Consider the following 6,662-nt stretch of genomic DNA (forward strand, 5'->3'; position numbering starts at 1 on the left):
GTCTTATTCTGGACTATGCACAATATTAAAAATACAAAGCATACAAAACAGACATTTACCTTACATAACCTTCAGACTATATATATACATAAACACATAAGGCACATACAGATTGACATCCAAAGATAAATCAGATATTACATTAGTGGCGTGTTTTGTTGACCCTGCAGTGTCTCAAACAGCCCTTAGCATTTATTTATTATATTGTTATTATTAAAAATCAGATGTAAAATTATCTTTGAAATACACTACTTTGGTGTTTTCTTGATCTATTATGATCAATTTCTTCTCTAAATTCTTATTATTCAGACAAAGAATTATAGAAACTTTGTCGTTTTTTTATCTTGCCTTTACCATTTTAAGATTAACATTTTAAACTTTTTGGAATTCACAAACAGACATGTATTTTAACACCATTATGCCAATCCTATCTTTGCCAACGATGGGGCTATATTGCTGGACTTTATGTACCTCTGGTTCCGTCTGGTTATTGACTGCCACTGACTCTGGCCCTGGTGTACAAGGGTTTCCTTGCTTAACCTGGGGCTCAGCAGGCCTCGTCGTACCTTTCGGTTCCCTTGGCATCTCTCACCGCAGATCTATATTACCTGGAATTCACCCTACTGTGATCCTCCGCTGTACAGTCAACCTTTCTGTTTGTTTTACCTCTACCTCTCCACAAGTTCTCTTTAAATTACAATCTGAGAGCCTAACAAAATCCAGAGATCAAATCTAAATATACAGGGTGGTCATTTTTAAAGCTACTCACCCTTGCTTTGCTCCCAGAACAGGAGGCAAGTTCAGATCCTCGTTCGTGATGCCAAGTTGTAGAACCGTGTCAGAAAGAAGTGGAGAAGTCGTGGAGATAATGCAAATAGATCTTTAATCGAGCCACTCAGAAGCCCCACGTCAGGAATAATTCCTTCAGTGAGACTTAATGTTTACAAACATGAGTACAACTTTATAGGAAAATGACATAACATCTTATGGCCGTTCATCCAATCAGAAGATACAGGTCCGGGTCCGTTTACGATCTGTCCTCCCGTGAAGAGGTGATGGATCCAAAGCAGATGTCCGTCTTTGATGTGCACTAGGAAGATGTGATCCCACGGTCGTCATTTAACTAGTGTCAATCGCCCATTAACAGAAACAATTCCTGCCTATCTGGAGAAACGGTTAAGTCATAAACAAATTTACAGCAGACATCTGTAGGCTATTTCGGCACTGTGTAATCTTTCATTACTGACAGGAGTTTCTAACAAATCGACCTTGTTGACCCTTTACTTGTCCTGCTGAATCTAATCTGCTCAGTCTGTAAACAAAACTACTTCTAATGCTAGTATTAATATAAAACATTATATAATTATCACAAAACAGTTTCTTCAACTTCCTATACAGAGTCTTCAAAAGCTATCAGACTTTAGCAGCTGGTAGTTGAACACACATACAATTATACAGCATTTTCTGCAGCTTCGCAAGGCCTAATTTTAAACATTGTTGATAAATTAGATAATTAGTGAGGACCCTCTATTTCCATTTCTTCCTCCATAATTGCTAAAATAAAGTTTTACTGACATTTTATTGACCCTACCACTGCATAGGACACATCTGTAACATGAACGCTACTGAATGGCACATACATTGAAAACTATGGAGAATTGAGACAAATCCAATTTACACTTCATAAATAATCTTAAAACGTTTCCAACCAAGGCAAAACCCACGTGAAATACGTTCATTCACATTTTTGGTAAACAAGAAGAGAGATTGTTACATATGTTCCCTATGATGCATCTACAGAGCGAGAGACAGAGAGAGACAGAAAGAAAGACAGACACAGACAGACACTAACACAGCCACCCACCCACCCACTCACACACACACACACACACACACAGCCAGCAAGACACACAGAGCCAGCCAGCTCAGCGATGACATCACGAACCTCTCTCTGAGCTGACTGCTATGACATCACAGAGCACGTGCATTCCGTTTGCTTGCCATCTGTCAACCACTCAGTCACTGCCAGCCAGACTGCCTGGCTGGCTGGATGGGGGGGCTGTTTGCTGCTGCTGCGTACCTTAGCAAGCTTATCTGCTTGACCGGCCTTCCTCTTCCTCCGCCCACATGCCCAGCTCTGCCCGATCTGCTGTTCACCTGGATCACAGCTCCGCCCCAAAAAGGCAGAGCTTCCCAAGAATGGTACAAACTCATCCACATTACCCTCCATGGAAAGCTTAAACAAAAGGCAAAAGCGTTATAAGTAATGAAGAGGAACCCGAGTCCAAGACGCTTCCGACCAGCCATACATATTTGTGTGTATTAAAGATCACATTTTATTACATTTTGTTTTTCTGTACTTTATTACATCTAATTGTGAATTATAATTGTATTGTTTATTTTCCATATGTATGTACGTATTTATGTTTGCATGTCCAATTGCTTTGACAATACAAATGCACTAAATTGAGAGACAGAGAGAGAGAGAGAGAGAGAGAGAGAGACGTGCTAGGGCACATCTGTAACATAAACTAGGGAACATTCGTCACATGCTTAGGGAACATTCATAACAAACAGGGAACATTTGTAATACGAATTAGGGAACCTTTGTGACATACTAAAAATACATACTGGTAAGATGTTGGGCACATTTGAAACAACAAAAATGGCATTTGGTTATTTATTAGGGACATTTATACCAGTCTGAGCAAATATCTGTGCATATTCCAATGTTTGTTGCAGGACTTACAGATTGAGTGAGGGGGTCAAAATGTTTGATTCAGAACTAATCACTGCTTCCTCAATTTTGTTTTAAACATAATTTAAAAGAAAAGTGGGCTATACATTGGTCTGGAAAAAGGGAGCAGTGGTCCCTAAGACAATTCTTTTAGTTTTTTGACACAATTCCTAAAACCCATTTTCTGTAAAATATGTTATCAACTTGCATTAATATATCATCCAAACTACAATGATACTAATAATGAAAATGTTCATATTATTATACTCTAAGGGTTCTAGTCTATTGTGTATTGTATTTATTATCAGGCCCTTCTCTTATGTTTTACAGTTGTTATTATTATTCCGTACAATACAGGGATTAAATTAAGCATTTTAACCACAAAGTATTGGCTACAGTTATGATGCCTACTTCACTGTTCATATGCATACAGTATCTGAGGTCTGGACCACTGCACAGTAGTCCCTGGAGTTGTAGTCCAGAGCACTGCAAAATTCGTGCTGAAGTGATCTGGATCACCACGCAATGGCCCAAGGACCACTGCAAACTTGGATTTCATTGTTTTTGTGTAATCCATGTTGCAATCGCAACTACCATGTTCCTTTGTGGTGAGCTGGTTAATTCTGATCTGGGAAAACCACAATCCTGCAGGTTTAATAAGTCTCTCTACACATCAGTCCCTGAGTACCTTCAACCAATGGTCATTTTGACCAATTAAGCCCAAGAATTAAGTCAATTAAGTTGTCAAGGACTACCCAGTAAAGATGTGAACTCACGACTAGGTCACACTGTGAGCTCTCCAGAGCAGACATTACACTGAGCTCAGTGTGAGCTCACTTAGCGCTTTTCCACCGACATGGTGCCGGTGCTGGAGGCCGAGTTGCAGTTACAAATACAATGCCGAGCACAGCAGTGCAGCGCCACTATTCCTCTCTATCCACCACACAAAGACGTGCGTCACTCTAACCTGTCTGGCTTTACAACATGCAACTGAAATAATATGTTCTTAGGGGAACAACATAACACATAGCGATTTCTCCGTGCTATAAAGTAAAATAATGTATACAGTGTTTCTAATTTCTTTTTTACGATACCTTTCATTGATATTTATATTTTTCAATAATAAACTAATGTCACAGTCTTCCCCCACTTTATTTGAAACGTCCTCGTTTCTTAATTAAATAAATCATACAGTATTTCTAATGTTACATTTATATATATATATATATATATATATATATATATTTACACTTAGATTTTCCAAGGGATAAACTGATTTTGCAGTAATTAAATCACAATAGATGTATGTCAGTACAATTAAAAGTTTTTTTTTTTTTTTTTTTAAGAATGGCAAATTAGGAGCCATTACTGTATTGAACTGTAATGTAACATGAAAACCAAGAAAGAACTAAATCTTTAAACTTGTCAGGTTTCAAAACTTTACGACCACTAGGTACATCCAGCAGGTAATGCCACAGGAGTCTAGGGTCGCTGAGGTAAGAGAACAGACATAGTCTCTGGGTGCACTGTGACTTGGGCATCCCGACGGCTGGAAGAATGGGTGACACCTGGGCATGGCTCAAGTGCTAGAGCAGGCTGTGGAACAACACCTGGAACAGGTAGCATATCCCTCTGGACAGGAGCTGTGGAAGAAAGAAGAGAGAGAGACGGCATCGAGTGATGACTGGAGCTCGCTGGAACTGGAAGTGGGTAAGGGACGTCTCCAGACAAAGCCGTCAGTGTTGATGGCGGACTGACAGGTGCATCATCAGGATCTCTAAACAGCTGTGGAGGCGCTTCTGGATGAGCAGGTAAGTCAGACCAAGGACCTTTGTATGCCTTCAGCCGATTGTAATGTACAATCCATGATTTGGATCGTGGATCTTTTGGGTCAGTGATTTCATAGGTCACGCCAGGACAACCGTCTTTATTCAACCTCTTCAGAACTCTATGTGGCCCTTTCCATCTAGGAGCAAGTTTATTCCTTTGATTGGCAGGATCATCAAGGAAAACAAGATCACCTTCAGCATAGGGGTTAAAAGCAAGATTTTGATCATAGTGAGTCTTTAGCAGTAGTTTAGATTCTTTCGACTACTCAGCGGCCATGTCAAAAGCATGTGACAGGCGGTTAAAGACATCCTGGGCATAAGCAGCTGGTGTGCCCAGAGTTGCTTGAGTAGTGAATGAACTGCAGTTCAACAAAACGTCCACAGGCAGACAAGGTTCCCGACCATGAGCAAGGAAAAATTGAGTTTATCCAGTACTGGAATGTACACTTGAATTGTACGCAAGTTCCAGCTGTGAGAGGTATTTGTCCCATTCTCCTCCATTTTGGTAGATGTATTTAGCTAATTGGTCTTTTAATGTCCGGTTCAGTCTTTCCACCATGCAATCTGATTGGGCATGGTACGGAGTTGTTCGTGTCTTCTCAATTCCCAACTTGCTACACAGCTGCTTCACCAGATCAGACTCAAACTGTCTGCCCTGGTCAGTGTGGATGGACTCAGGTATACCATGTTGACGGATGAAGTCTTCAGACAAGCATTGAGCTACACTTGTTGCACGCTGATCTTTAAAAGGAAAGAGATTCACATAGCATGTAAAATAATCCATTACAACAAGAACATACCTGGTGCCTTGAGAAGTGACTGGTAGTTCGGTGAGGTCAGCAGCAATTTTCTGGAATGGACGATCCACCACAATAGGTTGTAAAGGAGCTCTAGCTTTTGGTGTTGGAGCACTGCGAGTCTGACATGTTAAACACTCTGTACAGAACTTGTAAATGTCACGTGACATGTAAGGCCAATAGCAGATTTTTCTGGCTCTCTGCAAAGTTCGTTCAGTCCCTAAATGTCCACTGAAGACATTTCCATGCAGGTAAGTGAGGGCTGTCTGAATGAGGGATTCAGGAAGAACCAATTGGTAAGTATAGGCTTTCTGAAGAAAGGTTTTAATTTTTTGACAGAGGATCCCATTTTCCAAAGTCAGGTGAGGAAACTCATACCAGAGCTTTTTCAGAGCTGACGGGGAGTTTTTGATTCGTCGTGCAGTAGGTCTTCGGTTATCCATTTCTTTCCATTCCATCGCAGTTCTCAGAATGACATCCGCTTGTTGTTTCTGCTTCAGTTCATCAATGTCTATTGCTAAATCTTCACAGGTTTGTTTTACAGGAACAGCTTGTTCAGGCTGTAGTTCAGAAGACCAACTGTTTTGCATCTTTTTGGGCAACGTTTTTAACGAATCGTCTGTAATAGGAACAGAGACCCACAAAAGCTCTCACCTCAGTAGGTGTTCTTGGTGTTGGCCAATCTTTCAATTTGTCAAGCTTCCTGGAATCTGGTCTGAGACCACCCTTGGTGATTACATGTCCCAGGAAAGAGACTTCATCCCGTATAAAATGGTATAAGCCGCTGCCGGTGGTAAATGCGGTCTTCTCCCGGTCTTCTGATGCCAGCTGAACCTACCAATAACCACTTGACAGGTCCATGGTACTAAACCAGCATGCCCCTGCCAGGCTGTCCAAAGCTTCAGAAATCCGTGGTAAGGGATGCGAGTCCCGTATGGTGACAGGGTTTAATTTCTTAATGCAATGCAAAATCTGTAGCTGCCGTCCTTTTTCTTGACTAAAACAACAGGTGAAGCCCAAGGGCTGCAGCTCTCCTCAATGAGGTGATGGGCCAGCAACTGCTGAACTTGTTTTTCTATTTCCTGCTTCAAAGCTGGAGAAGTCCTGTAAGCATGTTGGCGGATCGGTAGGGCATCTCCAGTTCGAATGTGTTGCTTTACAGCATCTGTGCAGCCATAGTCATGTTCATGTGAACTAAACACATCACAATACTTCAAAAGTAAGTTCTCCAGCTGGTCCATTTGTGGATCACTCAATTTAGACTGACTGAAGTCCACTGTGGGTAACTTTGTGTCTTCT

General features: G+C 41.1%; 1 non-coding gene across 1 annotated transcript; it reads right to left on the minus strand.

Annotated features, from left to right (window-relative positions):
- Positions 1 to 2,171: 2,171 nt before the first annotated feature.
- On the minus strand, positions 2,172 to 2,286 carry LOC136752074 (U5 spliceosomal RNA). The gene has a single exon (XR_010817243.1). It is a non-coding gene; the product is annotated as a U5 spliceosomal RNA (small nuclear RNA).
- Positions 2,287 to 6,662: the final 4,376 nt, after the last annotated feature.

Source organism: Amia ocellicauda, chromosome 6 (assembly GCF_036373705.1).
Source record: "Amia ocellicauda isolate fAmiCal2 chromosome 6, fAmiCal2.hap1, whole genome shotgun sequence".
In the NCBI taxonomy this organism is placed as follows: domain Eukaryota; kingdom Metazoa; phylum Chordata; class Actinopteri; order Amiiformes; family Amiidae; genus Amia; species Amia ocellicauda.